The sequence below is a fragment of the Lissotriton helveticus genome, chromosome 2_1 (assembly GCF_964261635.1).
Source record: "Lissotriton helveticus chromosome 2_1, aLisHel1.1, whole genome shotgun sequence".
Classification (NCBI taxonomy): domain Eukaryota; kingdom Metazoa; phylum Chordata; class Amphibia; order Caudata; family Salamandridae; genus Lissotriton; species Lissotriton helveticus.
Genome location: NC_136059.1, coordinates 1,960,369,106 through 1,960,384,138, shown reverse-complemented (window position 1 = coordinate 1,960,384,138; position 15,033 = coordinate 1,960,369,106). Strand labels below are relative to the sequence as shown.

The following is a 15,033-nucleotide window of genomic DNA, read 5'->3' as shown; positions in this document are numbered from 1 at the left end:
ACACACGCAAGCTACAAAAGGCAAGAAGTGTGGCTGGGAAGGTATAGCTTTTTTTGTTTAAGGGAAGTGTTCAAAAGCAACAACAATCGGAATCACTTGCACTACTGCACAATGCACACTGTGCCAGTGCTTGCACCTCTCCTTTTATTTAAAAGCATTCCAGCTCGAGGCGCACATGCACTCCTGTGTTGTGTGAGCCTCCCGGGGTACATGCGCTCTAACTCTATGGAGTCTCAAGGCAAGAACGGCATGTCCTGTGCCCTGCCCGAGCACAGTCTGTGTGTGTGTGTGTTTGTGTGTATGTGATGTGAGAGTGTGTTTGTATGGGTATGTGTGAGAGTGAGAGAGAGTATGTGTCTGTGTGCATACCCAGAAGCGCACACTGCACCAGTGCACGCGCCTCTCCTTTTATTTAAAAGGATTCACAGCTCGAGACGCACAGCCACACACACACAGCCACACACACACACAGACACACACACACAGCCACACACACACAACCACACACACACAGCCACACACACACAGCCGCCACACACACAGCCGCACACACAGCCGCACACACACACACACACAGCCGCACACACACATACAGCCGCACACACACACACAAAGCCCCACACACACACACAGCCGCACACACACAGCCACACACACACAGCCACACACACACAGCCACACACACACAGCCACACACACACAGCCACACACACACACATACACACACAACCACACACACACACAGCCACACACACAGCCACAACCACACAGCCACAACCACACAGCCACATACACACAGCCACACACACAGACAGCCACACACACACACAGCCACACACACAACCACACACACAACCACACACACACAACCATACACACACACACACAACCACTCACACAGACAACCACACACACACACACACACACCACCACGCACACCACCACACACACACACACAACCACACACACAACCACACTGTCAGTGCACACTTTCACCAGGCACAGGCACCATCAGTCGTCAGTGCACGCTTTCACGGGGCACAAACACCACCAGCCGTCAGTGCACGCTTTTACCGGGCCCAAACACCACCAGCTGTCAGTGCACGTTTTCATCAGACACACACCACCAGCCGTCAGTGCACACTTTAACCAGGTACACACACCACCAACTGTCAGTACACGCTTCCACAGGGCACACACACCACCAGCCGGCAGTGCACACTTCCACCAGGCACACACACCACCAGCCATCAGTGCACAATTTCTACAGGCACACACACCACCAGCCAGTGCACACATCAATTGTTAACGCATCCACAAATAACTATTGTAGCAATCGCAGTATGGCGCACTTTACTTTCAAACATATTCATCTAAAGCGCAGCATGCCACCACTGCTACAAAAATAAATACACATTTTTTTGGCCTACAATTTATAGACTTTTGGTGCAATTGGTGTTGCAATATTAAGCAATGCCAATAGCTCAAACTTAATTAACCCGAGACCTATTGCATTGTAAATGCTTGTTTTGTATTGTGCATGCTTGGCATGGTTAAACAAGGAGGAGTCCAAGCATATCCGGACAAAACGAAAAACACCTGCAAAGTTTAAAGATCTAATCTTGGGGGTGGAGGGGGAGGGGGGGGAGAGGAGGGGGGGAGAGGGTCGCTGTTCCGAAGAAGAATTTTGTCCAGTTGGTTGATTTTAGAAACGGGTCTCGAAGTTGTGTACCGATTAACCCAGACATGAACTCACAACGTCGCCTAAGAAATGGACCCCTTAAGAGCACAGGTGTTATGACTTCTGCTTATTAAACACTCTTCACTGAGAAAAAAACACTTTGTTGGTGTGTGAATCAAATCTTTATAGAAATAGTGACGGTTCTGTGGGTGAAATATATTAACAACAATGTTCTAAAGGTATCAGTCATAAATCTAATAATGCATTAAGTACCATACTAAAAAAAATTATTTTATGTCGCCATAGATGAACCGAAGAAGGAAACTGAACATATGGCCAAGAATTGTCAAAAAGAAACTCATATATTTAATAACGAATGGAGTTGAGCAGCATCAAAGATACTCAACAAGTGAGAGGTGCCCAGAGTGTAATGTGCACAAAGTGCTCAGAATTGTACAGGCGACGTAGAATGCTAAGCAAGTAAGTAATTAAACAACCGTGAAAATGTCATGAACATGCATGGAAGAGTAAATAATTCACAATGATTCCATTGCTCATATGTGTATATATGTGTATATAGTAATCCACATCTTTTTCAGCCAGTATAATGTTGACGACCTTTCGACTTTTCATAATTCTGCAGGTCATTATCATGACAAAATTATTTGTTAATGGAACACTCCTAAAAAGGGATTGCTGCATAAAGGAATCATACTTTAAAAAAAAAATACTTTTTTATTACAATCCAAAATTTCAAATGCATACATACATTTCCATTTCCAGATGAGGTAAATATCATATGAAAATACAAATCCAAATTATTCCTGCAGAGGTTAACATACATTTCATGACATAAATTACTTACATATAAACAGGGGCTAAAAAGTACCTAAAAGCCAACCTAGGGTAAAAGTACAACATTAATTTCATATTATTCCTTCATGTGAGTAATCATTGGGCCCCAAATTGACAGTCCTAGTGTCCGTTTCTGTGTCTCCTTGAGAGCGCATAAACTATGTTCTAGATTAAAAATAACGAAGAATCTCGCCCTCCAAAATTCGAAGGTTGGGACCTCTTTTTGAAGCCATAAGGAGGCTATACAAAGACGGGCTACCGCCACTGCTATGAAGATTGGGTATCTGAATTCAAAAGCTGATTGTCCTTCCATTACATCTTCCCCTGTACCCATTAACATAATAGACAGAGTAATATTAATTTTAACTCCCGTAATTTCCGAGAGAAACTTCTCAATATGGTCCAGAAGTTGAGTCTACACACGCAAAAAAATATGAATAATATCAGCGACATCTGCCCCACATCTAAAACATTTCCCATCATTAAGCCCCCCCCTTTCATCATCTTCACAGGGTATGGTATAAATCAAATATGGTTTTAAAATGTTGTGTTCTTAAATTGGCTTATATTAAAGTTTTCCCTGCCATATCAATTGATTGTTCTATGTGTATTTCCTGCTCTCCTAATCTATTTCTCCATCTTATGTTTTGGGTTTCCAAATCATCTCTCTGCGTATCTAATAAACAACTGTAGATCCCACCGATTCGTTGTTTCCGTCTGATAGCCTCAACTAATAAATATGGCTCTATTGTCCTTTGTTTTTTCAACAGGAAGTCCCTCATCTGAAGACATTTTTAAAATTCCTTTTGGCGGAGTTTATATTCATCGGCTAACATCTGAAAGGAGAGCAGATCTCCATCCTTATATAGTTTATCTATATATGTAACTCTCTTGTCCTTCCATATCTGAGCATCTCTGTCGGTGAAAACAGCAGGTAGTAAAATTGGTGTGTTTATTGGAGTATAAAAACAAACCCCCTCGATGTAGCTTTTTCCGCACTGCTCTCCACACCTTGTAGTTAGCCATTACTACCTTAAAGCGCGTCCTCTTGAAATAGTTATAGTCCAACTTTCTAAACAGACAATTCCTTACTTCTGCCCCATGTAACATTTGATATATGGAGGGATATTCTGCAGGGTTAGTAATATCTTCACCAGTGAGCATTATTCTGATGTTTTGCAAAATACATGCATAGTAAAAAAATGTGAAATCGGGTACCGCCCAACCCCCTTTCTCCTGAGGTAATGACATAAAGCGCATTGCCCTTCGCGATTTCCCTTGGGCCCATAGAAATCTTATACAACATGATTGTAATTGCTGTAACTGTCCCTTAGATAGTTCTAGTGGAACGGACCTAAAGAAATATAAATCTTTAGGTAAGATTACCATTTTTAAGACGTTACATCTCCCAACCATTGTGAGGTGTAAACATTCCATTTTATCTAATTGTTTCTTAACACTCGTAAGAATAGAATTCCAATTCATTTTAACCAATTCATCCAGACAGACCCTGATTTTAATCCCCAGATAGCTGACTTCATCAGTCACACTGGGGTCTTGGACACCTGTCTGGTTAGTACAGAATATTTGTGTTTTAGATGCGTTAAGCTTATACCCAGAGACCACTCTAGATTTATGTGCCATTAGCTCTATCTCTGAAATTGCTGAAGCCGGGTCCGATGTTAAAACCACCACGTCATCTGCATATACTAATACTCGCAGCTGTTCCAATCCGCATTCAACAGATTTAATTCTCAAGTTGCCTTCTAACATGATCAAAAATGGATTTATATATATAAAGCAAATAACAATGGAGAGCACGGGCAACCCTGCCTTGTGCCTCTTGTTATATACACCGGTGTTGACTCTAACCCGCTAATGCAGATTCAAGCTTTATGGGTCTTATATACAGCTTGAATTGCTTGAATAAAGCCAGGGCCAAACCCTACAGATCGTAATTTGCCCCAGAGAAAGCTCCATGACACGCGGTTGAATGCCTTCTCGGTGTCTAATAAAACTAAGCCTAAGGTAGTGCCCTGTACATTAGCTTTGTCCAGCAATGTTATTAGCCTGTTGATGTGAGTTACAGTACCCCTAGTCGGTATGAACCCATGTTGTCTCAAAGATACCAGTGGGGTAATATCATTTGCTAGGTGGGTGGCTAGAATTTTTGTATATATCTTCCCGTCGGCAGTTAGTAAAGAAATTGGTCGATATCACCCTGGGAGCTCTGTTGATTTATCTTTCTTTCTAAAAACAATTATATTTTCTTCCTCCCATGATGGGGGAACTACCCCATCTGTGCTTGCTGTTGGGTAGTCAGTAGCTCAACTTCTAATTCCTGAAAGAATGTTCTTTATACTTCCAGAGGTAGCTTATCTGGACCCGACGCTCTGCCATTATTAAGGTTATTTATTGCCACTTCTAATCCTTCCATCGTAATAGATTCATCTAAAGTCTGTGCCTCTGTTTGCCCCAATTTAACACACTCTATGTCCTTGAAGAATGTATCCATATTATCTTCCCCCTAATTATCCTCTGTATATAACACTTTATAAAAAGAATGAAATATTTCAAGTATTTCCTGTGGGATTTCCACTAAATTTGCGTGTCCTTTCTTCATCCTTTGAAATCTCTGTGCCGCCTCTTTAGACCTTCCCCTTTGTGCCAAGCACGGCCCAGTAGCTTCGCCAAACTCGCATCTCTCTCCCTTAAACACATTAAACTTAATAGCAATTTCTCTGCTCCAATGAAGGGTAATTCTGGCTTTGCATGGGGCTACTTCTGCTTGTGACGGGACAGTATCCCCTCCGGTCGCTATCTTCCGCATCAATTCTACCTCTGTCAACCCGAGCCTCCCATAAAGATCTTGAACCTCAGCTCTAAGTTGTTTCTGTTTGTGTAGCGTATAACTCAGCGTCTCCCCCCTAAACCCTGCTTTTAGGGCATCCAAAACATATGGATGTTTTTTAGGTCGATTTATGGTTAATTTCCAAGAATTGCTGAATCCAATCCTTCATGTGATTTATAAAATTAAAACCTTTTATAAGTTTACGGTCAAACGAAAAGGATCTCTGTGTGGAGGCGTTACTGTTACTCCTAATTGGGATATCTATCACTAATGGGCCATGATCTGATGTGATTCTTGGGTAAACTTGTATTCTGGCACCCGTTAATAATTCTGATGGCACAAAGAAATAATCGAGTCTAACCAATTTGTTGTGGGTATAAGAAAAAAATGTAAAGCCCGGGTCTACTGTCTGCAACATAGACCATGCATCTTTCAGGCTATGATCCTCCACCAAGTGCTATAACACCTTGAAAAATCTTTGTTTTCTGCCTGTGTAGTTTTCCCACCCATTCTGAAGATCTAAGTGGATATTAAAGTCCCCACACATAATCAGAGGGGTAGGCCATGATGTTAATTCCAGATTAAGACCTTCTCACACTGTGGCTTCATCAAAGTTAGACCCATACACCGAGCAAACAGTAAAAACAAATTCCCCCCTCACACATTACCTAATTGCCCAGCGGCCTTGGTTATCAACCGCTATTCTACCGGTGCTTGTATCCCCTTCTTTGCTAAGATGGATACTCCGCGATTAGTGGTGGACTGTTGTGTGCAGGCTAGTACTATATACCCCAGCTCGCTGAGAACTCTCTGATTATCCCATGAAATGTGGGTCTCTTGGAGACATACCAAGTCCGGCTGCATCACCCGCAGCTCCGCAGCAACCCTTAGCCGTTTCATATTATTGTTTAACCCACAAACATTAAAAGAACATACCCGTAAGTTACCCTGATTCTTTTTATCCCCATCAAAGACTTCTGTGCCTCTCCATTTTATAACCTTATCTCCTGAAATCCATATCCATATTCTCATTCTTATCCTCAATGTACTGTGGATTGCATTTTCTATTTTACCCACCACCCGTTCCTTACCAACCCCCTCCCCCCTCCTCTACCCAAAGTGTAGCCAGTGGACTGACTCCACCCCACCCCCCACCCCCCACCCCTCCTGTAACGAGGCTCTAGGACCCATGGTCCCGGTGATGGATAGCTAAATTCTCCCAAGGACCCCCCATATATCTGACATATTAATAGAGTGCATAGTAGCCCGACTAAGTATTAATTTCATACAATCAGCCTGAGCATATAAGATAGTATCTTTATACAGCCGGCGTGAATCCCATCCCATTAGATTTCCTGACTATTCATATATGCCATACCTACACGTACCCCTGCATCAAACGCAAATATAAGAAGAAAAAACCATAGGAAGGGTCGTCGCATAATAATGGCTACCAGTAAATCACACAACAACCTTATGTGCCCCCTTTCCCTGGCCCTGATGAACCTAGACTATAGATTGCAAGTGTTCCTTGGCTTTAACTTCTGACGTAAAAAACTGTGTCTGTTTTTTGTAGGTAACTTTTAGTGTGGCTGGGTTCAACAAAAATGCTTGAGCCCCTTTACTCTGAAACGGATTGATAAGCTGCCTTAGTTGCCAGCGTTTCTCTACCGTCTGGTGGCAGAAATCCAGTCTTACAAAAAATTCCGATCCTTTCCCCTTTCTATTTCTATCGGGTCGCGCTAGCTCATACAAAGCGTGCCGGGCTAAGAAATTATTGACCGATATCATGATCGCTCTAGGTCTAATCATATCTTGCCCCGGTCTTGATCGCTGAATAAATGGGAATCTATGGGCTCTCTGTATTAGTTGATTCCAATCCCACTGTGATAATTCCGGGAAGGCTTCTGAAAACATATCTACCACAAATGTTCTTATATTTATGCCTTCCACCCCTTCTACTATACTCAAGATTCTTAAATTGCTACGCCGCAGGCGAATTTCAAGGTCTGTGAGTTTCCATAATGTATCATCCTTTGATGCCTGTGCCAATTCTATCATAATTTTTTGAGCTGCTAATTCGTTCTCAATTTTAGAAATCTAAGTTTCTGCTTCCGTGACTCCTTCCGCAAACTCAGAGCAGACTTTTGCAATCAGCCTTATTGAATTTTGAAGTTTACAACATGCCCCTTGAGTTCTTTGGCTCTCCATAAGGGTTTCTTCCCTGTGGGCCATGATAGTCTTGTAGATCAGATTGAGTGACATCTCTTCAGGGTTCCTTTTCTCTAACCAGGTCAGTTCCTTAACTGTGGCACCTCCATTTCCTCCTGTCCCAGTTGAGAAAGAATAGTCTCATACCAAAGCATCCTCCCCTCCATCTCCTTCATCCAAGTTGGTATTATCTATATGGCCTGTGTTTTTTTGGACTGTCCGAGGGGTAGTTCTGACATTACTTGACTCGCTGCTCGTTGATGCCCTCATTGATCCCATCTTGAGCTCCAGGTCATTCTAATTTCCTGACGAATACGAAGGGTCGGAGAGGGAGAAAAAGTCACCAGAGTCGACTTCTTTAACTGGGACTTGCAGAGTATTATCACCATCCCCCCTTCCAATTCTTCATTTACTCCCTCCGTAGTCTGCTTGCCATCTTTGTCAGTCACATTCCCTTTCCCCGTGTTTAGTGAACCCGTTCCTTTTGCATACAGTAAGGAAATTTCAATAGCAGGTGACCCTGCCGGACCTTCACTGGGCATAGTATCTGAAGTGCATGGAGTGGCTATTGTTGGTCTATGCAGTAAAGTTCCACGTTGCCGATTGCTAGGGACATCACCACAGTCCTTCTCTAGCAAAGCATTTGGCAAAGCACTTATCCCCTTACATGCCTCCCCTGTTGACCCCTCGATAATATCAGAATTCAACTGTTTTCTGCCTTTGCTCAGTAAGAACAGAGCAGGTATACTGCGCTTACCGCCATCTCCCTTGTCCACCTTCTTTTCTCGTCCATTTTCAATCATCCTTGTACTGCCAATCTTTATGCTTCCCTGTGGCTGGCCGACTTTCCCCATAGATGTTGTTTCTATGGGTGTGCGTGCTCTACCTCGAGACGCATTCAGGGGCATTGTGACCAAGCCTCTGAGTTCCCTGGGCTTACTCGCTCTGCCCTCACCGCCGACACCTCCTCGTACTGCAAGCTGTAGCAGGAGTGACGCCAGCTGAAGCCCGAAGATCTTCGCGCTCTGATCCAAGAGACTGCAGTCAAGAGGGCCATAGCCTCAAAAACCTCCAGTTTGTCCTGTGATTTTTCCCCGGGAGATCCGGCCACAGATTCACGACGTTAGCTCAGGGGGGGAGAGTGCTTCAGAGCAGCTGCCATCTTGCATCCTGCCATAAAGGAATCATACAAATGCACTCTTGCCATCTGTAATGTACTAACCTTGTTATGGCTGCCTTCACACATACCCTGTCTGTAATCCCATGATGTTTGGAAGGAGTGGGGTTTGAGGGGAAGAGTGCAGGCACAAATAGTGTACGATCAGGGGTACTTGGAATAGATGGTGATAAGGGAGATTATTGAAGTGTCCTAAGTAGGAGTTGGCCAACAGAAAATCGATCAGAAAGGGTGGTAGCCACCTCTTACAGTGATGAAGACGGTCCTACTACTAGTCTAGTCAACTTGCCTACTTTGAAAAGGAAGGGTTATTGCTCCCGGGAATACCTGACAAAGGAAAGACACAATAAAGAGCAGAAAGTGTAGCAAGGCCACTGGAACCAAGTAGAGTTGCAGCCAATGGATGTAGGTGCATACCTGGAGGTGGGACCTGAACTGCTCTCTCTCCTTTTTAATTTCTCTACCATTGGGCCAATCACTTTTTTTTTTTTTTTTAAAGACCTTTATTGCACATTCAAATCAAGACACAGTTGAATGCCTACAACCTCTGGGGCCGGCCTCAAACATTTCAGCGATAATGGTGGAAATTGGAAATTTACACAGCCGTTTAGCCGGCATCCCTGAGGCCCGGCGGCAACTATTCCATGCGTGCATCTTTACGTTGGCAATTTTGTCGGAAGTCACAAAGGTCTGCATTTTAACCGTAGAACCAAACAATACCAAACAATAAGAGCACAGCCATCAAATACAACCACAAAGTGTACCCAGAGGGTAGACAGATCCATAGGTATCATCAAAACATCTGAACATTAGTGACGTAGTCCATGACCCCTCCCGGCTCCCCCCTTTCAAGCAACAGCAGGCGTCCACCAAGGCTAGCGAACTCCTCAGCACACACTCCCTCGTTAAAATTCTAAAACTCAATCCGACAAACCCTCATCCAAATCATCTCCCGGAGGTTCGCAGATGTCTCCCCTGTACTTGTTCCATGCCCCCCAGATCAGACCCCATTTCCTGGGGCAACCTCTCCGGACAAACACCGCCTTCTCCGCCACCATTGCGTCATCCATATCGCTGCACCAATCCCTCAGCCTGGGCACCACAGGCGATCCCCACAATTTAGCCACATTACGCTTCGCAACCATCAGGCCCAACACCACCCAGTCCCGCTGCCGATGGGTCAAGTCCGTGGCCTCCCAAATGTTCAGCAAGCAGCAGCGCGGGTCTAACTGCAGGGAAACATTCACAGTCTGGGAAATAGTGCGGAACACTGCTGTCCAATACCTGCCAGCCTCCCGCAATCCCAAATGGTGTGGAAGAATGTCCCCCGCTCTCCGCATCCGCGGAGGCAGTACTCCTGATCAGCCCTTCCTATTTTGTATAGAACCGTCCGGGTATAGTACGTACGGTGCAGGACTTTCAACTGCACCAGCTTAAGCCTGGACGGAATCGCCGATTCGCAAGGTGATGAGAGAGCCTCCTGCCACTCCGAGTCATCAAGGTCCCCTATGTCCGCTACCCAACTGGAGCGCACTTTGGACAACAAGTCAGGGAGATTGTTAACTAGTTTCCTGTACGTGTATGAAGTGGCTTTTTGGGGCATGTGCTCGGTCAGCAGGCGGTCCTCAAGAGGGGTAGATTCCTGCAGAGTCGCATCTGCCGGAATGGCCGCCCTCAGTGCGTGCCGTATCTGCATGAATCTGTATCGTTCGGACTCTCCCATACCATATTTGGCCTGCAAGAACCCAAAATCCACGATTCTGTGATTTTTCCCGAGGTCCCCCACCACTGAAATTCCAATGTCGTCCCATGCCTTAAACCCTTTGGTATTGCCCATGTAACCTAACCTGTGTGAGTCCCATAGGGGCGTCATCTGTGTAACAGTGTGTGCGCAGTGCAGGTGCCTGTGTGCTTTATACCAGAGTTGGATCGTGTGACGTGTCGGGCCCTGTAGCCCTGATGGGACGTTGCGGCTATAGAGGTTCCTCAGCAGACCTCTGGGTTCGATATCCTGCCTGTCCGCCATGTAGGCTGGGTCTGTGTGTGGGACATGTAACCAGTAGTTGATCTGTTTAAGGTGGGCAGCCCAGTAATACAGTTCAATACTAGGGAGCGCTATCCCCCCATCGTACCAGTCCCGCACCAGCTTGCTCTGCGCAATGCGGGCCGGCTTTCCATCCCAGAGCAGATTAGAGATTGCCGCCGAGATGGCCTTAAAGTAGGCGGGGGGCACCGGAAACGGCGTATTCTCCAGGAGGTACAAAAAACGAGGCAGAGCCATCATTTTGAACAGGGCAGCTTTGCCCAAAAGAGTAAGTGGAAGGGAGCGCCACACCCTGACATCCCGAACAAACCGGTCCAGGGGGGGTCTCAGGTTCAAAGTGTGGAATACGTCCGGACTAGGAGTAATGTAGACCCCCAGATATTTAAAGGGGGCAGTAGTGTACGCTAACGGACAGCCCCTCGGAAGTGGGGGGGGGTGGCCAGCAAGAACGAACAGCACCGACTTCGCCCAGTTAATCCTATAGCCGGATACCCTCCCGAACTTCTCGCAGACATTGAGCAGTTCCGGGACAGATTTCCGCGGGGCGGTGAGGTAGAGCAGGACATCGTCGGCGTATAGCGATATCCGATCTTCCCACGTTGGTGACCACTGGATACCCTTAATTGAGGGTTCCCATCTCACCCAAATCGCCAACGGCTCAAGGACTAACGTAAACAATAGAGGAGACAACGGACATCCTTGTCTCGTCCCACGCCCAAGCGGGAAGGTCCTAGAGATGTGGCCATTTGCCACAACCTGCGCAAGGGGGCTAGTATACAGAAGGCGGACCCACGCACAAAAGCGAGGCCCAAAGCCCATGCGTCGGAGCACCGCGAAGAGATACGGCCACTCCACCGTATCGAACGCCATAGTGGCGTCCAGGGAGAGCAGTACCGCTGGTTCCCGTATACTCTCCTTGCGAGCCAGGACCGCCTGTAAACGCCGCAAATTAAGCGAGGTATTGCGATTCTGCATGAAGCCGGACTGGTCCGGGTGAATTAGAGTGGCAAGGTGGGGGGTCAATCGCAACGCCAATAACTTGGCGAGTATCTCTGGCTCCGCGTTGAGCAGGGAAATGGGGCGGTAGGAAGTACATTCCTCCGCCGCCTTACCGGGTTTATGGATCGGGATGATAGCGGCCAGGCGCTGTTCACTCGGCAGCATTCCCAATTCTAGGCTGTCCTCGAGCATGGTAAGAAGATGGGGGGCAGTCGTCTGGGACGTTTGTTTGTACAATTCCACCGGGATGCCGTTGGGTCCCAGGGCTTTCCCAGACGCCAACGCCTCAGTCGCGTCCCTCACCTCCTGCACGGTAACATCGGCCTCCAACAAAAGTGCCTCTTCCGGCGAGAGACAGGGGATCGTCAGATCCTTGATGTAGTCATAGGCCTCCTCCGTCGTGAACCCCGCCTGAGGAGCGTAGATAGCTTCGTAATGATCCGCCAGCAGGTCGACAATAACCCCGGGGTCAGAGGTCGCCCGTCCGTCAGGCAGTGTCAGTTGAGCAATAACCCTGCCAGCCCGCTCCTTTTTATCGAGCCAGGCCAACATCTTTCCCGCTTTATCGCCCAGTTCGTACACTCTATGGCGGGTGGCCTGGAGTGACGCCCTCACCGATTCTCGCTGGTATGCCATCCATTCTACTCGGCACAGCCGGACCGCTTGGGCAGCTCCCAGAGATGGATTGGATTCCTGTCTAGAGATGGCCACTGTGAGGGCCTCCTCCAGGGCGCAGAGTTCTTGCTGTTGTGTTCTCCTGTGTGCCGTCACCGACGCAATCGCTTGCCCCCGCAGCACTGTTTTAAACGCTTCCCACAGAGTACTCTGGGAGGCCACTGAGCCCACATTCTCCCGAAAATAGTGCTCGGCAGTAGTGGTGAGTAATTTTTTCAAAGGGGCATGTTGTAAATAACTTGCATGGATCGGGAACGTACGGCACCTGTGCGCGCGGCGACTCGTGTACGTGAGCAGGAGAGGGGAGTGGTCGGAGATACCTCTGGGGCAGATGGCCACTTCTTCGACCCCACCAAGCCCTTCACCGGACATGAGCACATGGTCAATCCGTGATAGGCAATTATGTGTTGCTGAGTAGTATGTGTAATTTCTGTCGAGGGGGTGTTTGTAGCGCCAGCAGTCCGTCAGTCCCAAGGCGTCCAACAGGCCGGAGAGTCGCCCGCCTCCCCGCACCGTCGCAGCCTGTGGGTGTCTGTCAAGGGTATGGTCCACCACGTCATTGAAATCTCCCCCTACAACCAGTGTCGCTGTCGGTAATGCGAGGAGGAAAGAGGCTAGAGCAGTATGAGCTTCGGTGTGTAAATTAGGCGGGATGTATACTGACACGAAATTAAAGAGCTGGCCTTCCCACTGTACTGTTATCGCTGCGAAGCGGCCCTGAGTGTCCACCCTCGTGTGTGTGCATACCAATGGGAAATTTTTCCGTATAAGGATTCCAGTCCCTCTAGAACCAGACGAGAAGTCCGCATGGGTGACGAATTTGTATCCCCACCTGTCCATCGCTCTAGAGGCCGTGCCCACTAAATGGGTCTCCTGCAGCATAACTATCGCCGGCTTACAGCGTTTCAAATATTGTAAAACCAGGCCTCGCTTCACCTTATCACCCAATCCCCGAACATTCCATGTGAGTGCCGTCAGTGTCATAGAGCGGGAGGGGCTTGTCATGTGGAACTCAGGTGTATCCTGTGAGTGTGTCGCCATCTGTCAGGGTGCGGTATGAGTCCAGGAGGAATGAACGTAGTGGAGCAACGTCACCTATGACCAGGTCACCCTCATTCAGTGCAGAGAAGTTTGTGCTGTGCCAAACATAACAACAAATAAACCAAACAATACAACCGGTAAACAAAAAATCTAGAGCCAAAACAATCAACGTTCCCCCCCCACCCCCCTCCCTGCCTCCCTGCCGTACGGGTCTGAAACCACCCGCCTCCCCCAACTTAGCAGAGCGCTTTGTCCCATCCCAAACCATTGTACTTGCTTGTCGGGGTTATGAAGCTCTGCAATCCGACGGCAGCTCCATGAGTCCTCAACCGCCCAACTCAGAGCGGGGCCCCAGTGTCCAAAGTCAGTGTATGGCCCATGATCGCCGGCCCCTATTCCTCCGGATACTCTCTCTCCTCCAGACCCGGTTCTTCAAATAGATCTTGGCTATGTCCTTGCGATGGCACCTGGTCCGATTGATGTAGTGTTCCTCTATCGCGTTGACTTCTGCCTCCTCGCCTAGGTGCCTCCACACGTCGCCACCCGTCCAGCCAGTCCCTCGCAGCTTCTGGCGTGTCGAAGAACCATGCCTTGTGATTGTCCACGACTCTCAGTCTTGCTGGAAACAACATGGAGTATGGTATGTCCTTGTCCCGCAGGCTTTTCTTGACGTCGATAAAAGTCTTACGTCGTCGGGCTACCTCAGCTGTGTAATCAGGGAAGAACGCTATCGTAGAGTTTAACACTTTGATGGGGGCGGAATTCCTGGCAGTCTGAAGTATGGCATCTCTATCTCTGAAATTAAAGAGTTTAGCCAGCACCGGTCGTGGCGCCGCCCCTGGCTTCGGTGTCCCCCCGGGGACCCTGTGCGCTCTTTCAACAGAAAAGAAACGGGAGAGACCCTTCGGCTGCAGCTTCGTCGTAATGAGCTCCTCCACGTATAAATCCATTGAACGTTTGCCCTCCGACTCCGGTATGCCCAGGATGCGGACGTTGTTTCTTCGTGACCTCCCTTCTTGATCGTCCAGTCGTTCTTGCAGCTTCTTGGCAACCGCTTCCAGTCGTTCAGTGGCTAACTGCAGCTCAGAGGTGTCCTCCACCAAGGATTTAGTTACCACTTCCACCTGGGCTACACGCTCCGTCATCTTGTGGAAGTCCGCCCTCAGCAGCCCAACATCAGTAGAGATTGCTCCCACCGTCGCCTGCACACTCGTGAGCATCTTCATCAGATCCTCCAATGTCACCCGTTTGGCGCCCTCACCTTCCGGACTCTTGCCCACGGAGGGGCGACCCTCCGAATGATTTGCGGCAGACTTGTCGAAGGCAAATTTTTCCAGCTTCGCCTGTGCTGCGGCGGCCCTGGGACCTCTGTTCGCCATAGTTCTAGGTAGCCAGCACGTGGGGGGGGGGCTGCTTCACAGTGCAGCCTCAGCAACAAGATGGCGCCGATCGCCAAAGTTCCACCACTTCACCAGGTGCGCAAGTCCGTAGCGCTGTTG

At 47.8% G+C, this 15,033-nt stretch overlaps 1 protein-coding gene and 1 long non-coding RNA gene across 2 annotated transcripts in view; one reads left to right on the top strand and one right to left on the bottom strand.

Annotated features, from left to right (window-relative positions):
• The window catches only part of EDNRA (endothelin receptor type A), a 266,521-nt gene that overhangs the window by 109,387 nt on the left and 142,101 nt on the right, over positions 1-15,033 (bottom strand). The gene's annotated exons all lie outside the window — the stretch shown is intronic.
• The window catches only part of LOC144818971 (uncharacterized), a 96,227-nt gene that overhangs the window by 72,848 nt on the left and 8,346 nt on the right, over positions 1-15,033 (top strand). Inside the window, exon 2 of the long non-coding RNA XR_013607188.1 lies at positions 1,988-2,161. This is a non-coding gene — a long non-coding RNA (uncharacterized LOC144818971). The remainder of the gene's footprint in view (positions 1-1,987; positions 2,162-15,033) is intronic.